This window comes from Pholcus phalangioides, unplaced genomic scaffold (genome assembly GCF_987345545.1).
Source record: "Pholcus phalangioides strain wild (caught in Gottingen) unplaced genomic scaffold, Ppha-v1.0 ptg000028l_1, whole genome shotgun sequence".
NCBI classification, from domain to species: Eukaryota; Metazoa; Arthropoda; class Arachnida; order Araneae; family Pholcidae; genus Pholcus; species Pholcus phalangioides.
Genome location: NW_028301618.1, coordinates 6,823,447 through 6,846,927, shown reverse-complemented (window position 1 = coordinate 6,846,927; position 23,481 = coordinate 6,823,447). Strand labels below are relative to the sequence as shown.

General features: G+C 41.5%; 1 protein-coding gene and 1 long non-coding RNA gene across 3 annotated transcripts in view; one reads left to right on the top strand and one right to left on the bottom strand.

Annotated features, from left to right (window-relative positions):
• LOC149067856 (uncharacterized) overlaps positions 1 to 23,481 on the bottom strand; it is a 120,941-nt gene that overhangs the window by 25,024 nt on the left and 72,436 nt on the right. The gene's annotated exons all lie outside the window — the stretch shown is intronic.
• Positions 1 to 23,481, top strand: part of LOC149067857 (uncharacterized) — a 141,295-nt gene that overhangs the window by 65,274 nt on the left and 52,540 nt on the right. For both annotated transcript variants that reach the window (XR_016195257.1, XR_016195258.1), the window contains exon 3: positions 11,822 to 11,954. This is a non-coding gene — a long non-coding RNA (uncharacterized LOC149067857). The remainder of the gene's footprint in view (positions 1 to 11,821; positions 11,955 to 23,481) is intronic.

The window sequence follows — 23,481 nt, the reverse complement described above, 5'->3', positions numbered from 1 at the left end:
GGTGTAATATTAGTTCCCTGATTCTCGACCTGTGTTCCAAGAAGATAATTCGCCCGTTCACACTGCTGGAATTGCCAGAGACTGGATTGATGCACACCATGATGAACTGCAACACCTCGTGTGTGTGGCCCGCTCGGTCCCCTTATCTTAATATAATTGAACCTTTGTGGGGTATTTGGAAGGCCAAAATGTACAGTACGTTTCCACCTCCAATGACACGCTCTGAATTAGTGACGTTTTTGCAGGAGTGGCGGCTACGTATCCCCGCGACTGTTGTGCATGACTTGTATTTTTCTATCCCACGACGGATACAAGCTGTAATTAATGCAAAAGGAGGGCCAACAGTCTATTAATAAAGATTTTGTCTCATTTCACAGGTATTATTTTGTCCAACCGCTGTATATGGAGTGACAGAGGAAGCGACCACCTAGTGATTGACCGAATGACCTTGTAGGTGAGAGCGAGCTAGCTCTAGTGAGAGACAGGTCGGATTCAGTCAGTCATTCACTTGCTCACTCGATCATTTATTCACTCGTGTCGAACTGATGTCGGTGAATTTTCCGGACCCGGTTGAAAGGGCGTTTTGTGCTCCAGCGATTGAAATCCGAACCGAAAATGACCGCTTGCTACCCATGTTTCTGGTCATAAATCCGAAAATAAAATCCTATTTCTCAATCTCTAGCGAAATAATCGTAAAAGATTTAAAAAAAAAAAAAAAACCTTCGTTTCATCGTATCTTCGGGAAAAACATCGCATCAATTTGCGAGAAAATAAGAGTAAATTATATTTTTAGGATCGCGAGAGCGAGATTCTTTGTTTCTGCGTAAATTGAGGTTTCCGAGAAATAATTTTTTTTTTTTTTGATCCTGTGCAACTTCCTTTGATCTTCTGGTTTGCGTAGGATTACCAATTTCCTTTTTTTCTTAACAAATTTGATTTTTTTAGCCTTCAATTTGAAATAACTTTTTGAACACACTTGAAGGTTAAACTGACGTATCCACTTTCTCCTAAAGGGATTTTTTTCGTAAATTTTTTACGATTTTTTCCCTTTTTATACGATTTTTCTTTTTTTTTTGCATTTAATTTAATTTTTTTTCCGCGGAAGTTCTTTTTCTGTTGATAAAATATGAGAAAATATTCTCTTTTTTTTTTGCCAATTAACGTTTCCTTTAGCAAATATTTGTAGAGAAATGCTTTTTTTTTTGCAAAATTCCCTTAGAAATCGGATCGTACTTTGAACGGATTTTGTGTCGGGACTATCCTCGTTACGACGATGAAATTGATGCCAATTTGAAGTTCGTGAAATTCACTTTTTTTTGGATATGTGGCGCGAGTGACATTTACTAATGGTTTATTTCTGTGATTTTTCAAATATAATACGTTTTGAAACGTATTTCTTCAGTAAATTGAACATCAGAGACAGGTATTCGTGTTACATATCGTATTGAAGGTCATAAAATGACGCTTAAAGCGAATCAAAAGCCGGCTCCGTGGCTCCCTCACACGTTGTGCAATGTGGCCTTCCAAAGAAAGGTTGTTCACCCTCTATGAGAGGGCTGGCCAATTCACTGATTTGCAAACGCGTCACTGGACACTTGATCGAGCGATCTGTGAGTGTGCCACTCGAGTGATTTGGGACTGTGTCGCAGGTCACTCGAGTTATCTGTTTATATCTGGTCAATGATCTCATAATATCAATCGTATATATTGCTGTCCCGCCCCTAGAGGCATACAGCCTGTATGCCTCTAGGGATCTCATAATATGCCGCAGTAATCTGTAGGGTCATTTAACACTTAGGGGTCATTTAAGTATTACGTTAGAATTGATGAGTTGGGGGGGGGGGGGTTTCGGGTATGCTGATTTTTTACGGGGGGAGGGGTTTGAATGATTACTTAACCAACCACACCTCTTATAAAAATATGAAATATCCTCAATGGCATCTTATACTCGGTGTGCCAAAAACAATAAAAAAAACCTTTCCCTAAGGGGTTTATGGGCACCTGAACTAACATTCGTAAGTCCTCTATAGAGCCACTTTAGTGATCCCCAAATGATGCGCGGATTGTTCAAGTGATCTGGAAATGTGTCCGGGCCGCTCAAGTGTTCTAGAAATGTTTTGAGGGCAGTTCCAGAACACTTAAGTCATCAGTGAATGTGCCACGGGTCACTTAAGCGATCTGCAAATGTGCCGCGCTTAGTTCATTTTTGCAAAATTACGCTAAGGCGGCGGGCCACATTTGGTCTGCGGATCATGGGTTTAGCGTATATGGCTCAGAGGGTGGGTGACAATCAATTTCTTAAAGAGAAATTTTGAGTTCTTGGCCTTGAAACAGCATTTAAATTAACAAATTTATTATAATAACTAGGGGCCTATAAGTTCAGGCAAAATGCCATAAATGCCTTTTTTTGCCTATTTTCAGACTTTTTCGGTAAAAATGCCTTTTCATGGAATTTTCGTGCCATAAATGCCTATTTTTAACATAGTTTTAAGTTTATTAGTGAATTTCAGAGGCTATAATCTGTAAAAATTGGATATTTCGGGCATTGAAAACTTCAAAAGAAGTGCTCTTTTTTTGAAATTTCCCTACACTCGGTGTTAATTATCAGAATGCCCACCACCCCTCCCCCTTCCAGCCCTATTTAGATGCAACCAAGTAATCTGAGAGATTAGTGTTGCCACATGCATTAACTTTGCCATGACCGGATGTGGGGCATTAGACATGTATAAATTTGTTTCACATGAACACTGCCCGAGTTAGAATAGCAGAGACTTCCCCACTTGCTTTACATGAACATGTCTCGCTCAGGCATGGGACTGTGTTGTATGTGCATAGCGAACCGATGATTGTCCTAATAGGTCTTGAATTGACGTCATATCTCTCACAAGATGGAAAGGGGCAGAGAGGGCTCTGGGGGGGGGGCGGCTCCCCATGTTTTGATTATATTTTTTGCACCGTAAATGCACTGCAAACAACCATGGCTATTCATTAAACATACGCATTTAGTATTCGATTAAATTGAGAAGAGTCGCCCTCAGGGGGTGTGTGTGACAGATGCGGCCGCACAGGGCCCCGCATAAGTGGCAATATACGAGTAAAAACAAAAAGTTAATTTTTTTACAAAAATAGAACAAGGTAGCCATGTTCACATCAGATGACTCCGAGGGCCACACCTGGCCCACGAGCCATGTGTGGTCTGAAGAAACCGGTGCCCGCGAGAGATTGCAGTGCAGGGAATCGTTTTACATAGTAATATTTCTAATGAAGGAGAGTGCCGACCCCCCCCCCTTTTTTTAGTCAACTGTCCGTACGTGAAAGTACTCGTGAGCCGCAAACTGTTGTACTTACAACCCAAAAAGTACCCCTCTAAAATGCATAAGAGGCTTGCGAACCCTTTGAAAGAGCGTCACTTATCTTAGATATTTGCACAAAACTTACTTATCCCCCATGGACATGTAGGATACGTGAGTGGTACTTAGATACGTAGGGGACGTGCTTCCCCGTACACGTGAAAAGGAAGCGTTCGTTTGCCCTAAATATGCGTAGAGGAATTGCGTAATCTTAGAAATGCGTAGGAGGTGAGCGAGATCTCTTTTCGTTGGCTTCCGTACATCGCAACCAAAACTGTCTATGCGTGGGCGGCTTCGGTGTTCTTATAAATTCGTGGTACGCTTGCGTAACTCCCCTACGCATGCGCAAGAAGTGTTCGAATCTCCTGGAAATTTGTTGAAAGTGTTCTAAGAATGTGTAGGACGCTTGCGTATTGTATCCCCTACGCATGCATAAGAAGTGTACGAATCTCCTGGAAATCAATGGGAATTGTGCTGTATGCGCGGGAAGCCTTCAAAACTTCCAGGAAATTTTGCATACTCCTAGAAATGCGTAAAACACGAGCGTATTTTTATTAAACGTCGAAGATTTGGGTTCTTGTAAAAATTCGTATGAAAATCTGGATTTCCTCAGACGTGTGAGCCATAGGCGTGTGCGTTTCCGTATGACTTAAATAGCTCGAGGCTCATTGAGTGACCCACGGCATATATTTACAAATCACGTACTTTAATGACCAGCGACACCGTCCCAGAGCATTTAAGGTGGTCATGATTCAGTTCCGCATCGCTCGAGTTAATTCTGGCACAATTGATGACCACTTAAGCAGCCCACGGCTACATGACTTAAGCGGCCCGAGGCCCATTGCCTAATCCCTTGAATGACCCGCGACATATCTACAGATCGCTCAAGTGGCCCGTGACATGTTTCCAAACCAATGAAGTGTCTCACAAACTCTCCTAAAAAATTGGGCAACCTTCCTTCAACACATTCTCGGTAATGACCTCAATTGAGAATTCTTTACAAAAAAAAATAATTGAAATTTTTTCTTGTCAGTCTATGTCTGACCATGTTGCATATCATATAAAAGCCCGTTTCAACAGCTATAAAATGACACCAGATTCGGGCCTCTATCACGTACGGGTCACGAGCAGTGACCATTTAAAACTATCGCGAGAAGACTCCTTAGTAGATGGCGCTGTGTGTCATAATCATTTCTAAAACGGATCCCTCCGAACGGAACTGCAACACGCTGGGATGTAGAAGACGCGTGTGTGTACACTGTACAGTATATACTACATCATGTCGCGGTATGAAACATTGTTTTCCACTGGGGTAATCTTTCATGAGTGAATTTCCATGAGGCAAAAATTCATTAATTTAAACGGATTCACTTCGAAAAATCCACTTTTGCGAAAATTCATTAATTATAACTTCATAAAATAGACTGAAAGGAGATGAGGGGGAACCTCTAGTCCCCTCTTTGAGGGCCTTTCGATTGTCATGGCGTCCTCCTGCTCATAAATGAAACCTGTTGCCATTCCCATATAATCAATCAATACGAGCTGCTGAGCGGAATCTTCCGAAATTGAATTTGGGGGGGGGGGGGGGCTCTTAAAAATCAATCAATTACAACGTGAGGATGTCAATTCGGACGCCATTAATGGGGGGCGTTGATAGATTTCCCTTGGTCAGCTTTGCCCGATGGCGTCTTAACCGGTGAGCCAATAGGGGCCCCTCGATTCATACGGAAAACTTCAAATTTTTAATTAATACTCACATAGGTTTTTAATACATAAATTAAATTTCGGGGGGGCGAAGCAAAAAAAATGCTCTAAGAGCTTCCGCCCTCACCCCCTCCCCCAGAATTGAAATGGCCCTGGCCTTGTCGAAAAAATGAGCCCAAGTTCAGCTTCTCAACGCGTGAAATCACAAGGTTTCCTGAGGGCCCAAAGCATCACTTTACTCGGGGTTGGGGAAAGGGAGACGTGTCGTTGATGGCACTGCCGGGCACCTAAACCTCCAGGTAAGCCCATTAGCCCCCGTTGGGAGAAGATCCGGTACCCAGTTCGGTTATCCGAATCCTTTGGAATGAATCCCCCGTGGACTGCAAACGAGTTGACTCCAAATCATGTTCTTACTACAGTGAAATCCGCTTATAGCGTTAAAAAAACTGCCATTGAAATGCATTATACGCGGGAAAACGCTTTAAACGGGAAATCTTAATTAGAATTAGTTGGAATTTAGACCATGAAAAATAAGTCGTACTAAGGGGGAAAACGTTCTAAGTGGGATCGACTGTATTCGGGCTCTCTGGAGAAAAACGGACCGGACTCAAAAATAAAATGCTGAGGTTCATACCCAATGTCTAGAAAAGGTCCCAACGCAATTTAACCCATAAAATCCTATGCTATACCCATAGCTTCTACCACCCCCTGGAACATTCCATCGCCCCCCGGTGGCGTTAACGCCCACGTTGGGAATCACTGGTCCAGATCATAGTTTCTCAAACTTTTCATTCCATCGCCCCCTTCAGAATTTTTTTTTTCCTCTCATCGCCCCTAACCCTAGTGAACCCACGGGATCCCTATATCAAATCCGTAGCTTCTATCGCCCCGTGGACCATTCCATCGCCCACCAGGGGACGATATTGTCCACTTTGGGGAAACACTGGTTTAGATCCTTGCTTCCCAACGTGGGACCCACGGGCGGGGGCAATACTGTTTTTATTTTATACAAAAATTGCCACGTTTTTAAGACAAATAAATTTAATTGGTCGAATGGTCGACGCGTTTCGGCTCTCCATTGAAGAGCCGAAACGCGTCGACCATTCGACCAATTGGATTTATTTGTCTTAAAAACGTGGCAATTTTTGTATAAATTAAAACCAGGCAAAGTTACTCATTTTTTGTGATAAAATACTGTTTTTAAGAGGGGCAATTGGATTTATCAGTGGGAGCAAAATCAAGATTTACGAAAATTCATAATTTAATGAAAAAATGACTTTTTAGAATTAATGAAAATGTGAATAATAGACCTACATTATGACTCGTTGGCCATTGGGCTTCATGGAAATCTTATTTTTGGCCCGCGCACTGTTTCAAAGGTTGAAATTCCCCGCTTTTTAGATGAGGTTGATAGTTTTTTGGGCTTCCTCCACGTGGATAGAAGATCCCTTTTCAAAGAACAATAACTATAGTAAATTCCTCCATTAACGGATACTCCCTTTTAGTGGACACCTTCCGATAACGGACACCTTTTTTTTTATTTTTTTAAATTACATCGACAGGCCTCAATGTATTCCGATATCTGTTAAGGGACAGTCCTGGTTAACGGACAAAATTTTCGGTAACATGGGTATCCGTTATCGAGAGGTATATGTTACGGTAAATGTGATAAATGCGGTTATTATGCATAAACACCGAGCATTTTGGTAAGTTTGATGAATTTACCTGAATTTAACATTTTTTCCCCTGTGATTATGTATAGTAGCCAAGCGTCGTTGGTAAATTTAATAAGTACTAAAAAAATTTTCCCCTTTTTATACCGACGATCACGCATAATACCCAATCGTCGCGTCGTTGGTAAACATGATAAATCGTACTACATGATATATTACTATGCATGCATTGTATCATTATATCGGGGATGTGATCGTAAAATTTGTTGTCATTATATCTTGGGTCCGACTATATTCATCGCACATTCGGGTTGAGAACCCTTTGACTTAGAAAGTCTGCAAGCACGTGAGTGACGATAACAATGTGCAAGCATGTGGATAATCAAAAGAGTGACCTAGAGTGCGAGCAACTAGTTCGATGAGTGATCAAAGAGGGAGAGACCAAGAAAGTGTGTAAGCATGGGACTGACCAAAGGAGTAACCTAGGGTGTGAGTGGGAGTGACTTAAAAGCGAAGGACTCGGTGGGTGAGAGGCCAAAAGAGAGTGCCAAGAAAATGTGCAAGCCTGTCAATGACCAAAGGAGTAACCTAGGGAGTGTGTGAGCGTGGAAGTGACCTAAAGAGCGAAGGACTCGGTGGGTGAGCGGCAAAAAGTGTGCAAGCCTGTGACTGACCAAGAACAGTGATCTATACTATGAGTGAGCATGAGAGTGCCTTAAAGAGCGAAGGATGGGTCAGCGAGCGGCCAAAGGAGTAACCAAGAAACTGTGTAACCGAAACAGCAGCGGTTCTCAACCTTTATGACTTGCCTTCTTAGCATATAACTTCTGTGGCAGAGTCCCCGAAGGCCTTTTTTTTATAAATCAAATTCACTGGCTTATTCTATTTTCTCCGCGGAGCACCGGTTAAGCACCTCTGCACTAGGCCACGGATTTCCAACTGGGTCCCGCGTGATCAAACGTCATGGAACTCCTTATTAAATCGCGGAACCCTTAGAGCTTTCAAAGAGGGAAAACTTACATGTTACTGATACTCGCGAAGCTGATCCTTGTTTAGCATTTTAACGAGATATATTCGTTTTGAAGAAAAAAAACCAGACCACACTAGAATGACCAACCTAGAGAGCGCACAAGCGTGTGAATAACCGAAAGAATGACTTGGCGAGCAAAGGATGAAAACAGTGACCTAGAGGGTGTGAAAGCACGCGAAAAGAGCGATCTAGACAGAGACATATTTTACGAGGTAGGAGTGGGGGAGAGGGCTAAGCAAGATATAGTCCCGGGTGGTCGATTTGGAAAAATGAGTACTCAAGGAAATTAGGCTGGAATGGATGAAAGGCGGCAAAATTTGTAGGACCCGCAGGCGATGAAACTATAAACCCGCCTTCATGGGACAAAGCTCTCATCTGAGGGGCCTAAAACTATGTGGGCCTCGTTAATTGCTCAGATTTCCGCGAGGAAAAATGAGACATTCGCCCAAGCGTCACCTGATATTGATCATCGCACCTGATCGGCGGGCCCATGTGTTAAAACGGCCCCGGGGGGTAATTTAATAAGGAATCAGGCTATATCTTCCTCCTTCAATTAAGAAACAAACAAAATGATTGCTGCAAAGCACCGGAGGTGCGGTTCTGTTTTGATTGTAAAACAATTGTTCATTGTTGGTGTAAGTGGGTGTCATCTCTTATAAACGTATGAAAGGCGCATAGCCTTAAATGCACGCGCATTCGTCATGTCCAAGTTTAGGCATTTCTGGTAACCGAGAGCAACAATCACCTCCTAGAGATAGAAGGCCTCTGCAGTCTGCTTGTGACGTCAGTAAGTATAGTCCATTTTCCCCCTCAGAATATTCAGGGAAAAAAAAAAAAAAAAAAAAATTCCCTGCTTGTGCCAGTATCATCGTTGTACCCAACCCGCAAGGGTAAAAGGCTTACATCCCTGGAGGGACAGAGTCTGGGCCGTGACTGGTTTGTCAGTATCATCGTTGTGAGGGAAAAGAAATTATCGGGCTCAGAATTGGCGATTTCTATGCCCCCACATCCAATCACTATGCGGTATTTGTGAGTCAATCAGGTATATTCTACGCCAAAATAAGAAACGAAATAGGAGGCAGTGTTTCAAAATGTGGCAAACTTGCTATGTAGTCTGAATGACGTTTATGGCAAACACTGCAGAGGCCTTCTATCTCTAGGTTGGTGATGGATCAACGCCTTCCCTCACACGTTGAATAAGTAACGAATTAATAAAGAGTTACACATTGGTGGAACCCCTGCCGCCATCTACGAAATTTAAAAAAAAATACTGAACAGCAGCTTGCTTAAAAAATCTTGGTGAGCTGAAGGCATTCGATGGGGTACCGAGGGTCCTTTTTATTTTTCAGATAATAATAACGTGGTCCTCACGTATTCCCAAGAGACTCCGCGCGATCCGCCCAGGGAATTTATTAGTGTTAGTAAACATCGCCCGAACCCATAGTTATAATAGTATATACAGTCAAACCTCGTTAGTGCGTCACCCGGTTAACACGTCACTCCGCTTACCGGGTCACTTTTTGGAAGTTCCAATTGTCCTCAGACAGGAATTGGCACAACTATGGCTTACTCCGTTTAACGAGTCATTCCGCTTACGAAGTCATATTTTTGCTCTCCCAAGAGTGACTCATTAACGAGGTTTGACTGTATATATAGAGAGAGAACGCGCGAAGGGTTACAATGTGAAGAAAAGATCGGAGTCACGTGACTCCGGTCAAAAGTCTGGTCAGGGAACTTCGCTGGCAATGCTTTCCTTATGGCTATTCGTATGATAATCTACACGTGCTGTCTTATTTTTGATTAGAATGGTCAACACTTGCGTGCAGCTTTCGGATGTTCTGAACGGTTTAGGAAACGGGGACCAGTATCCTTTCACAAGGGAATACTTTTTTTGCTTATTCCCCTTCTTATAAATTAAAAATTCGAAAATTGACGATTCAATGGATTTCTGACGTAGTCTCTTTTTAACGATTCCATTTTGGATTTAATTCAATTAAAGTTCCAAGTTTTGGTAAAATTCAAATGTCATGAGCCATTATTAAATGTTTTAATAGGATTTTTGGTAATAAATGATTGGAGTAATGAGTTGTAAATAATAATGTTAATAAGTGAAATATGTTCTTTCGTCTGCACATCCACGTATTTTTTGCCGTCTTGCAAATTAGAAACTGCACTAAACACAACGAAAATTCAGGCAAGATCGGCGCAACGCGGAGCGCACGACGCATTAAACTCCTCCACAGAACCATTCGGCTAATCACGCTGGGCGTAAAGCGCTGGTGTGAAACGTTTCTGCTCTCGGTGTGAAGACAGCCATGCTGCATTTCCTACTGGTGAGTGGACGCCGTACCGCGTTGGGCGATTCACGTCGTACGCAGCGCAAAAGAAAACCCTGCTGCGGGGGGAAACGGGGCGTAAGGATAAGCATAACCGGACCCTACCGAGCCAGTGCCTAACGGGCAACTAAAACAATTTGGATGTAGACTAAAAGAGCAAGTCTCGCAACGACTACTGCTCTAGATGAATGGTATGGTCGCTCGCTGGCCCCTGGTCCCACTCTCTCTCTCTAAGACATTCTTTTGGTCATTCTCATGCATGAGTTTTCCTACAGAGCGCAACGCGCCTCACGACAGCGTTTTACGTCGGGCGGGATTGACCGACTGCTTCTGGAGGAGTCAAATGTGTCGTACGTCGCGGTTTCGCCGATATTCTCTTCATTCTTGTCTGTTTTCTTTCCTTTCAAACTGGAGCATGCAGACGACAGATTAGCTGGCCATATACTATAATATAGCCGCCCTGATCTGATGCGCATGCTAGGAAAACACAAACGCATATCGTAATTATGTTACGCGTTTCTGCCAGCGCGAAATGGTCTAATTCGGTACACGCAGCGCAAGAAAGCTATTCCTAGGAAGACCCAGGTTTTCCTAGGAGTAGAATTTCTGCGCCGTGTGCAGCGTAAAAACGCTGATTGGTCAAAAAAAACCTGAATTAAGTTTTTAACCAATCAGTTTTCACGCTGCACGCGCTGTAGAAACCTGCTCCTAGGAATAGGTGTTTTGCGCCGCGTGAGCCGAATAGTATAATTTCGCGTCGGCAGTAACGTGTTACATAATCACGCTACGCGTTTGTTTTCCTAGCGTGGCGCATCAGATCAGGACGGCTATATTGTAGTACTATACGGCTACTGTCGCCTGCATGCTCCAGTTTGAAGGGAAAGAAAACAAGAGTGAAGAGAACATCGGCAAAACGCGCGGCACACGACGCATTCGACTCCTCCAGAAGCAGTCGGCCAATCACGCCCGACCTAAAGCGCTGTCGTCAGGCGTATTGCGCTCTGAAACCAGAAAACCGTCATGCTGCTTTTCTTACTGGAGTGGAAGGCGTGTCGCGCTGGGCGAATCACGTCGCGCGCGGCACAGGAAACCGGCTTTAATGGAAAAGAAAAGTCACACGAGCAGCAGCTTTCAAGACGAACGCGCGCTCTCACATCATCAACGATGGAAAACCACAATCGCGAGAGAGAGGGGTTATGTCGTCTGCTTTCCACACACATTACACCACAGATCAATAAATGTTTGTGTGTGTTGTCGTCTGCTTCTTTTTTGTTTTTTTAAATGCTGAAAAACAAATTAGATTTCAACAACGACGGAAGACAACATATAAATCCGAATATAAAGTCAGGAAAGATCTCTTTTGTTTTTTCCTCTCCTCTTGCGACTCGATCGTTATTTGTCCACGAGCCGATCCCGGGATCGTCTCCAGGGGGAATGAATGCGGATCTATTTCATTCCAAATCCGAAATTATTCGTTGAATAAATCGGGGGCAAGAAAATAAATTAAAATAATTCTCCTTTTAAGATTATTCTCGGAAAAGAATATTTCCCCTGGGGGCGGAAAATTCTCGTTTGATTTCTGTCTGAACTCCATTGTTGATTCTTTTCCGTTATTATTTTTATTATATCGTAGTTTGATTTGTTTACCTTAAGTGTTAAATTATCAAGAATCTTTCAATTGCGAGGAAAAATCAAATATAAATTGTAATTTTTTTTTTCTTTTTTCAGTGTCGATGAGGGGCAAAAAGAAAGAGGAGCGCAAAGTATTATTCGGAAGAATATTGTAGCGTGGTAATGAGATTAGAAAGGAACAATGGCCTTTTTTTTTTCTTCTGATTCTTGGAATTATTTTTTCCCCTAAGTAATTATTTTCCCGTCTTTCTTAGAAGTCTTATTATTGTTGAATTTTATTTGTGTCGATCAATATCTTTTTGAAGGTCGAAAATACCAATACCGTATGTATAATTACGTGGAAGGTGTAACTTACGAAATTTATCGTATTGATATTTGCGATTTTATTTTTAATTTAGACTTTTTTTTTTCCTTTTATCTTTATCTTTTTTTAAATAATTTTTTTTTTTTCACGTCTAAGTAACAATGTCTGTTTTTAATTAGATTTATATATACAATGGTTTTTTTTAAATTTCATGTTTATCAGAGAAATATTTTTATCCCATGACGTGGCAACAAGTATATTTGAGAGGAAGGGGTCTTGGCAATCGTATAACAATCGCTTTCGTGCATTGTTGTATTCTGTAGACGGATTTCGATCTCTGTTGTAATTGCAAGGTTAGCCATATGCAAATTTTTTTTACAACAATTGGTTTTTCGATCTTTTATCATTGCAATAATCGTTTCTACTTTGCATTTACAATGCACGCACACAGCGATCTTCACATTTTTTTTAACAACAATGATTGTTTTTTTTTTTTTAAAACGTTTCATCAATAATGGTTTCCTAATTTTTCAACTCGACAATGCTTTCCTGATTTTTCAACTCAACAATGCTTTCCTGATTTTTCAACTCAACAATGCTTTCCTGATTTTTCAACTCAACAATGCTTTCCTAATTTTTCAACTCAACAATGCTTTCCTAATTTTTCAACTCAACAATGCTTTCCTAATTTTTCAACTCAACAATGCTTTCCTAATTTTTCAACTCAACAATGCTTTCTGAATTTTTCATCTCAACAATGCTTTCTGAATTTTTCATTAACGCGCACACAGTTGTGTTTACATATTTTATGAACTATGATTTTTTTACTTTCCCAAACCAAAATTGTTTTCACGTTTTTTTATCAATAATGGTTTTTACGGTGTTTCATCAACAATGGCCTTTACCTTTTTCATAAACAATTATTTTTTTACTTCTTTTCACTAACAATAGTTTTCCGTTTTTCATCAAAAAAAAGCACACACATTTGTTTAAAATATTTTACGTTATCAAACAAAAATTGTATTTTTACGTTTCTCTTCAACAATGGTATTTATTTTTTTCGTCAACACTGGTTTATTTTTTCCCTCAATGATTTTGAATGGTCTCCACCTGCCTTTTGGTTATTATATCAATACATAGCATATATAGATTAACTGCATTTACCAACAATTACCGGCGATAGTTTTTCCGATCTTTTATTCACCAACAATACGATTTCAAACTTGGTACGATATCTACGATTAATGTTGTATCTTCGAACTCAATCCTTCGACGATTACATTCTTTCATAATATTTTCACAACAATGGCATTCTTAAAACCAGTTTAAAACAACAATGGTTATTCCGAACTCAACAGATAACTTTTCTCCAGTCTACTTTGAATGGAATTTTTCGAGCAATTCATTTCTGACAAAAAGATATTTTTACCAACAATAATTTCTAAAATGAAACCACTCAACAATGTATTTTCTACACTCGTCCTGCTAAGATGGATAATATTTTGTCTACATCAAAAATCATTGTTGTGGAGATTAATTTACTTTAACAATGTTGTGGCTCTAAATTCAACCAAATAAAATCGGTATTTTTGTTGATTTCGAAAACCAACAATCGTTTTAACAAATCAATAATCTCGATTTATTTGTGTTATTTTTCGCTAACAATGATCTCTGACTCTTACCGACAATGATTTTTGATGAACTATTTCCCAAAAGTTATGTTTCTCCTCTTTAAATGACAATAACCACAGTTTTCACACTGGAATCGCCAACAATGGTTCACATTATTCCAACAATATATATATTCTGATTCGACGAACCGTTGAATACATGTATTCTATACATAACAGCAACAATGGTTTCAGCGATACTTTTATTTGAGATAATAAATAAAAAATATCTTAGTGTTAACACATTTTCAAGCCACTTTTAGCAATAATGCGTTTTAGAATCGTTTGAAAATTACTTGAAACAATGCTTTTGTGGCAAAAAGGAACTATATATATATATATATATATATCTATCTGTCTTGAAGATTTTGGGGGTCCGGGGCTCCACCATACTTTTAGGGTCCCTTAGCCCAATTTGATATTTTTAAAGAAAATCGTGTACTAAATAAAAAAAACACCAATTTGGGGGGCCCCCTGACCTTTGTTGCCCTTCGGGAAATCATTCGAGGACCATTGGTCTAGTTCCCAGGGGCCCGATTTTGATGTGAAGGGTCTTACGTAGAGGGCCCTTGCGACCAGAGTTAAAGATATTTAGTTAATAAGTGAGCATATGTTGTTTAATTTGGTGTCCCAGATTATGGGGTGGTGGGGTCAAATGTTCCCCTTGCCCATGCAGAAACCAAGCATTACTAGTAACTTCAAACAGTGGTCAATAAATTGGTGGGAAATCCCTCTTTACCTAAACAGCAACAAGTTCCTTTGATGACTTCTTGTCAACAATCGATATTTACCGTTGACGTTCAACAATAGGGGAAGATCCACAAATAGAATAATTTAAATTTCCAAATCACGTGTAGGGTCGTGTCATGGACGCAACACACATTAAATTCACTAGAAAATTAGTGCTGGAGGAGGAGGCGAAGAAATTCTTGCTCGGGGACCAACCCAAAATCTTGATATAAGGGCCGCGATTTTGAGGGGCCTTTCACTAACAAAAATCTGGGAGAAGAAAGATGACAAGGTGGATCTAAATACACATCACCCAAAAACCTGACTTGTAATCCCGAAAACCTTACTCGTGTGACCCCGAAAACCTTACTCGTGTGACCCCGAAAACCTTACTCGTGTGACCCCGAAAACCTTACTCGTGTGACCCCGAAAACCTTACTCGTGTGACCCCGAAAACCTTACTCGTGTGACCCCGAAAACCTTACTCGTGTGACCCCGAAAACCTTACTCGTGTGACCCCGAAAACCTTACTCGTGTGACCCCGAAAACCTTACTCGTGTGACCCCGAAAACCTTACTCGTGTGACCCCGAAAACCTTACTCGTGTGACCCCGAAAACCTGACTGTTGCGACCCCATACCTGATTGTTACAATCCTGAAAGCTAATTGCTGCTACTCTGCTAGCTAATTGTTGCGACTCTGGAATACTTACTATACAGATCAAGAAACCTTATTTTGAGACCCTGGAAACTAACTATTGTGGCCCTGGGACTTCACTGTTGTAATCCTGAAATCGGATTAGTATGATAATGAAACTTAATCGTTGTAACCCTGAAACATGACGGTTGAGACTCTGAAACCTTATTGGTGTGACCCTGAAAATTTACTGTTGTTACACTGAATTGTGACTCTGAAACTCGACTGCTGCGATTCTGAAACTTAATTATAGTGATCCTGAAACCTAATTGCTACGACTCTGAAACCAGATTGTTGTGACCTTGAAAAGGGTAGTAGAGAGGCTGTGTCCAATTATTGTCCAGTGAGATTGACGAGCTCCGTCTCGAAAGTTTTGGAAATTATCATCAAAAGGCAGTTTGTGAAGTGGATAGACGAGAATAATGTATTGTCGGATAATCAGCATGGGTTGAGGAAGGGGAAGTCATGTGTAACTAATCCCTTTTGCTTCTATGATCACGTGACTAGGGCTTTGGGTAAGTTGTTTACCTCGATTTCCAGACGGCATTCGATCGGGTGCAACATGGTAAACTCTTGAAGCGTTTACACGTGATTGGGATTAGGGGCAACTTGCTGAATTGGATAGAATCGTGGTTGAGAAATAGATCACAACGGGTTATGGTGAACGGGTAATTCTTTGATTGAACAGGCGTCACTCGTGGAGTTCCTCAAAGAAGTGTCCATGACCCCATACTTTTGACTTTTTATCAGTAAACTTGATCAGGGTATCGATGGGATTGTTAGCAAATTCACAGATGACGTGAAGCTAGTGGGGGGTAGTCTGGAATCAAAGCGATAGGGGGAGTTGCTCCAGACCAACTTAAACAGGATTGCATCATGGGCAAATGAATGGAGCATGACGTTTAGCGTTGACAAGTGCATGGTCGCTCATTTTGGTTCCAACAACCCACGGTTCTCTTACGAGTTGAATGGTGTCACTATCCCGGATGCAACTAGGGTCACCGATTTGGGAATTCTCATTGACGAGCGGCTTAGGTTTTCTGAACATTGTTCAGCGGTGGTCCAAAAATTGAATAGAATGCTCGGTTTCATTTTCAAAAATGTCTCTCCGCGTTCTCCTAAATTTTATTCTTCCGCTTTTTTGAGGCTTAGTTCGACTTGAACTCATCATAAAACTTATTCATATAACCATGAATCCGGCTTCTACGACCCTGGGTTTTTAATTTCGATCACCTTGAAAACTCCCTGCCCTAGGGCCCTAATTGTTAAGTCTAATTCCGGTTCGCAGTTATAATTCATTGTTTTCTTAATTAACGCTTATCATTGTATTGTTCGACGACTAATTTCGCAAGTTCTCGAACCTAACGCGTGGAAGAAAGTCACCGTGGGATTCCGGTGCATCCATCAGGGTAGCTGTAATTATTGTTATCGCAATAACAATAATTAACTCGTCGTCAAATTCGAAGAAGCGATCCAAAACAGCGGAAATTGGAAAATCGAAGGCGACGGACGACATTTCGTTCTCTCTCTCTTGAACCGGAGAATAATTGTTATTCAAACAACATCTCATTCCTGATTTGATGAGCGGTTTCCATTGTTGTCGAAAAAAAGACTAAACAAAAGAGAGTTTGACAAAAAGCAAATAACGGCGCCAATTCGACCGTTAAAAACTCGCCAAAAATTTCGTTTACTCAAGAAGTGTTTACGGAAGTGGAAAATCTTTTTTTTTTAGGTTTTTTTGGAAATTATATTTGTCTTGGTTTAAGCCACGGGCCCCACAAGAGGCGAGGGGCGGTGAAAGGTATTTCGGGGAAACCGGGGGGGGGGGAATTGGAAATTTAAAAAATTTTACTTTTTTCACTCTATTATTCCCAAGAAAATCATCATTTGCGTACCCGGAAAATTCACCGACAACAGTTCACTCACTGCCAAAAATTCACCGGCAGGCAATTCACCGCCGGAAATTCGCTGAGAGCAATTAACCTCCAGAAAGTTCACAGACAATAATTGACTGCAGGAAAATTCACCGACAGCGATTCCCTACCAGAAAATTCACCGACCAACAATCATCGATGGAAAATTCACCGACCAAAAATTCACCGTTGGGAACATTCAGCGACTAGCAATTCACCCACAACAAAGCGACATAAGTGAATGAATAATTAAGTGCGCAAGTCAACGTTGGGTCCCTCACAAGGTCGCTCATTATATCACTCATTCCCGGGATCACTTACCACTCACTTATTTCATAGGTCCCTTACTCACTAGATCAATCGATCACTCTTTTAGTTAGTCGGTCACCCACTCAATTACTGGGTCGCTCATTTACTCCCCAGGGGTCACTCAATCACTGTTGTTCACTTGCTTCCTGGGTCACTCAATTACTAGGTTTCTCAATTGCTTCTTGGGTCATTCATTCTATCACGCACTCACCTACTAGGTCGCTCACTCACCACTATCGGTGAATTTTCCGTAAATCCATTATTAGGGCCCTACCCCGGGGAGCCCGGGTCTGTTGCTCCCCCGCGCGAAATCGTGATTGTTACACGCTTGACATCTCACTATTTAAACCCGATCGGTATGACCTTGAAACTTCATTTTAACGAATCCGAAACCGATCGCTGCGATCCCGAAACCTGATTGTTACGACTCTGAGACTCTATTGTTACGACTCTGAGACTCCATTGTTACAAGCTTAATTTGTTAGATGCTTATAAATCGATCCATACGACAATGCAACCTGACTTTTGCGACCACCCCGAAACCTATTTTTTGTGACCCCCCCCCCCCCCCCCTCAAGCCTTACTGTTGCGACTTCGAAACAAAATTTTTGTGACTCTGAAGCGTAACTGTTGCGATCCTGAAACCTGTCTGTTGGGACCCTGAAACTGACTGTTGCGACTTGAAACCCGACTTTCTTTCAAACCGAGCACAACTCCCGTCTATCGTCGTTCGCAATTTACTCGTACTACCAATGGGGTTGTGCCGTAAGTGTGAGTGTGTTCCTATCAGTCTGCGTATATGTCTATTGTTGCGTGATTGTTCAGTGAATTTTTCAGTGCCACCATTTATGATTATTGGAAATCTGACCGTTGTGAACCTAAATTTTTGCGACACTGAAATTCAATTGTTATGACTTTGGAACTTCATTGTTACCACTCTGAAATTTAATTTTTACCACTCTGAAATTTAATTTTTACCACTCTGAAATTTAATTGTTACCACTCTGAAATTTAATTGTTACCACTCTGAAATTTAATTGTTACCACTCTGAAATTTAATTGTTGTGACTTTGAAACTTCATTGTTACGACTCTGAAACCTGACTGTGGCGATCCTCCTCCTCCTAACTAGACTATGGCCCGCCACTCCGTTTCAATGAAGATTTTAGCAGGTGATCGAGAGAGAAGACCTGGGCCATGTTGGGAAATGAGCTTGTATGTGTGTTGCGAACGTATGGTAAAGCTTTTTTCCCCTGTGTAATGCTTGTTATTGTGCTGCCACCTGCCATCAATTTTTTAAACTCCGAGTGAAGTGTAATTATTGAATAATTGTGTCGTTGCAGGCCTGTTTTTTTCCGTGGCGAGACTTTTTTAACTGGAAGATCGACTCGCATTCGCACCTCGAAGTTGGGATCCACTTTTGCGATCCTGAAACTTTAGTGCAACAATTAGGTCGCAACAATTAAGAGTTTAAAATAAAAAAAAACGCAAGACATGGCGCGAATTTGGCCTTTGAAAAGTCGCCAAAAGTTACGAAGTTTACGGAAACGGAAAATAATGGTTTTTCAGATTTTCGGAAATTTTATGGTTGTCTTCATTTGAGCCGGGATCCGGAAATTTCGCCCCCGTCACATTTCACCCCGGTAATTTCGCCCTGACATTTTGCCCCGGTACATTTGGCCCCGAAAATTTCGCACCTGATATTTCACCAGCCCTGAACGCATGAGTGACTGTGAGTGACCATGTAAGTTTCCAAGTGAGTGTGAAATCGACTATAAGAGTGAGTTAGTGATCGTGCAAATGACTAAGTGAGTGACAGAATGACTGACCACGTGAGCGACAGTATCTATGAGCGTGGAATTGACTGTATGAGTGACCAAGTGAGTAACAGATTGGCCGTGTACGTATCCGAGTGTTCGACCATATGAATGATTGTATGAGTGACGGTATGAATGTCCAAGGAAGTTACTGAGTGATTGACCATATGGATGACCGAGTAAGTGTTTGAGTTTCTAAGTGAGTGACTGTGCTTCACTGTATGAAGTGAATGACCACGCGAGCGACCATAGGAGTGACCATAATGACCAAGTGAGTGACGGAATGAGTGACCAATCGAGTGACCGGGTGAGTGTCTACAATGATTCTTCCTCTTATGGGTGGTTATGTACTACTTTAATGGGCCCTAAAAATTTGGAATTTGCTGTGAATTTTTCTCAAATTTACGTTGCGGCGGAATTTTTCACCATAAAACAGTACAACAGTCCTTTAGAAAAACATTAAAATCCCGTCCCATCACGCTTAATACGTACGCCAATGCATTTGTGACAGCGGTCACTCGTTCATTATTAGTCACTCATATGGTCACTCGTTCATTATCAGTCACTCTCTTGGTCACTCGCTTGGTCATTATCACGGTCATTTGCTTGGTCACTCATATTATCACTCACATGTGCGAATTTCTGCTGCATACTTACCTAACATTTACACAAAGGTCGGAATGTCGGGTTTGAAATAAGATATTCGGTCCAACTCACGTAGTCGCTCACTTGATCACTCATGCAATCACTCACTTGATGATTCATACGATCACTGTTTCACTGACTTTGTTACTCCTGCGGTCTCATTTCTACGGTCAGGACAGGTGAAATGCCAATCGGTATAAATGTCTACCGATATAAAATCACTTACTTGATCGTTCATGCGGTCACTCATACAATCATTCATATGTTCACTAGACAATCACTCACACCATTGCTCATGCGGTTAGTGCAGGTGAAATGCCAGGAAGTATACGTTCAACTCACTTGATCACACTCACTTGGTCAGGGCAGAGCACTTGAGCTGCCCGGAAACATTTCCGGATCACTCGAAGGATCCGCGGTACACTTGGAGATTACCAATAACGTGGCTCTACTGAGAACTTACCATTATGGAAAATGTCAGTTCAGGTGCCCACAAACTATCGATAGGTTCTTCTCGTTTTTGGCACACCGAGTAAGATGCCATTAAAAATATTGGTTTATGGCGTAACCATCATTCAAACCTCCCCTTCCCCCCCCCCGGTCATCAAAAGTCAGTGAACCCGAAACCCCCTACCCCCCATCGATGCTGACGTAATACTTGAATGACCCCCTCCCGCCTCTCCCTCTCCCCCCCCCCCCCCACAAATCCCGCAGTCTGACCAATTCGTGATGGATCCGGCCACTTCACAAATTGGATGAGAGTTTTGGCCCAAGTCCGAACTGCTTAAATTCCATTGTTAAATGCTATTTTTTAAATTTCTCTCATTCCCAAAAATTTCGACTTAAAGGAAGAAAACTTCGAGTTGAGGGAAAACCTTAATACGGAAAACGTTCTTGGGCCGAGTGAAAACTTCGACTCAAACAGATATTCAAGCCATCCCAGTTCGAATTATCGCGAATTCACTGTAAATAATAGTCAACGCTCGTTATAACGACCATTCCATCACAAAGACCGGTAGGGGTGGTTCTTGGGCCGTCTGACCCGTGCCCACCGCTCTGGGGGGGGGGGTGGTGTACCAAATCCGAACTGAAAGAGGCGAAATTTAAAAAAAAAAATTGTAATAAAAATTTATTTTGTTGTGTCGAGATAAATTATGAGGGGTGGGGGGGGTTTCCCAAAAAATAAGGGTGCCACGCATCGCGTGTGGAGCCGCCCCCGCAACCCCCCTGGAAATTCTTCCAAGATCGCGTCTTTGCGCACGCGCGTTCGGATTTCAAGTCTTGTGTGGAATCGCATGCAAAAGTTTTAAGAGACCATTTATCCTAATTATATCGGCAACAACAATCATTATTCCAATTGTTGCAAATCAATTCCGTGATCGTTGATTGTATTTTCCCACGCTCTTCACATTTGAGATGTGGCTGTTGGGGGAGGAAATACGATTATTTCAGAACGAATTACGATTGTTTTCTCTTTTTTTTTCTATTGCTCGCAGAACTTTTTACGACAATTTGTATCGACACGATAAAAGGTGATTAGAAAAGTGACGGAAAAAAGATTATTTTCAAGATTATTATTATTGGAGGGCGTAAGAATAATTGTTAATTCATTGTCACTTGTTGACAGAACTAAAAGCCTGTTATTCGCGTATAGGTTTTTGAACCGGGGCGTATTCACAGGAGTGATGATAGTGATAGGAACCGGGAGACACCCGGGCTCTGTCACACTCGGTGATATAATCACACGGGAGTGAGGCTTATAGTGGGCCCATGGCGGAAAATTTGAGGGACGAGTAATCTTGAAAATTAGTAGAATGGGAATAGGGGAAAACTGACAGCCCATGGGTGGTAAAACCATATATCCACCTCTGCCTAGACCAGTGATCGGCAAACTCATTAGTCAACGGAGCCAAATATCAACAGTACAACGATTGAAACTTCTTTTGAGAGCCAAATTTTTCAAACTTAACAATGTACCTACCTGTATAGTTTATTAACTTAATTAAGGTACTCCTATGCTAGCCTTTGTGCTAAAAACGTCCTCGATCTGATTAAGGTACATTCGCTGAGGTCGACCCCTTCCAACTCTCCCATCTACACTCGTCTTGTATACTTCGTTTCGTCTATCTCTTTTCGTTCATCCTCTCTCTCTATATATATCCAAACCATCCCAACATAATGAATGTGGCTGAAAATGAATCGGTGAGCTATTCACGACCCGGTTTGACTGGTGTCAGGGCCCAGTACCGGGCCGCGGCCTGGCGGTTGAGAAACACTGACTAGTAGGGGATTTACAAGCACGTTAGTGACCTAGAGTTTGCAAGTATGTGAGTGACCAAAAGAGTAACCTAGAGATTTTGCAAGCATATGAGTGACCGAGAGAACGTGAGTGGCTTAGAGAGTTTGCAAGCATGTGAGTGGTCAAGAGTGACCTAGATAGTTTACAAGCTTGTGAGTGGTCAAGAGTGACCTAGATAGTTTACAAGCTTGTGAGCAACCAAGACAGTGACGGACCTTTTTCAATCCTCGACACATCTTATACAAATAAATACAAATACAAATACAACGCCACAACAGGCAAAATGCCCAACGAGGTGGCTGATAAAAAGATGCCCATAAAAATATGGATGTCATATGTTTCAAAAATACAGCAACCCAATTAAAAATGCAATTAACACAAATTACAAACAATATATACACATGATAAAATATTATACAATGCCCATAAAGAATACTTATGGTTGTCTTATTCTAAGAATGGATAGCTTCTCGATTTACCCCAACATGTTTATCGTATTTCTTTTTAAACGTGTCAATTGTGTTACAATTTACTACCTCCGGGGGTAAGCTATTCCATTTATTAACAACCCTATTGGAGAAAAATTCCCTGCGACACCATAACCTTGCATTGTCCCTCACCAATCGATACTGGTGTCCCCTTGTAAAAGCAGTCGATTGGCGGTGTACTAAAAGTTCATGGTCCATCCTATCCATCCCATTGAAAATTTTGAACACTTCGATCATATCTCCTCGACACCTGCGTTCATCCAATGTAAACATATTCAAAAAATGAAGTCTTTCTTCATAACTCAAGCCCTGTGTGCCAATAAGGACACGCGTAGCTCTTCTCTGCACCCCTTCAACCAAGTCTATGTCCCTCTGTAGGTATGGTCTCCAAAACCTTACAGCATACTCCAGTCCAGGACGAACTAAGCCTCGAAAAAGCGGAAGAATGACTTTAGGAGAAAGCGAAGAGACCTTTTTGAAAATGAGACCAAGCATTCTATTCGATTTTTTGACAACCGCTGAACAATGTTCAGAAAACCTAAGTCGCTCGTCAATGAGAATTCCCAAATCGGTGACTCTAGTTGCATCCGGGATAGTGACACCATTCAACTCGTAAGAGAACCGTGGGTTGTTCGAACCAAAATGAGCGACCATGCACTTATCTACGTTAAACGTCATGCTCCATTCATTTGCCCATGCTGCAATCTTGTTTAAGTTGGTCTGGAGCAACTCCCTATCGCTTTCATTTCCGATTACCCCCATTAGCTTCACATCATCTGCGAATTTGCTAGTAATTCCATCGATACCCTGATCGAGTTTGTCGATAAAAAGTGAAAAAAGTATGGGGCCAAGGACACTTCCCTGAGGAACTCCACTTGTGACGTCTGT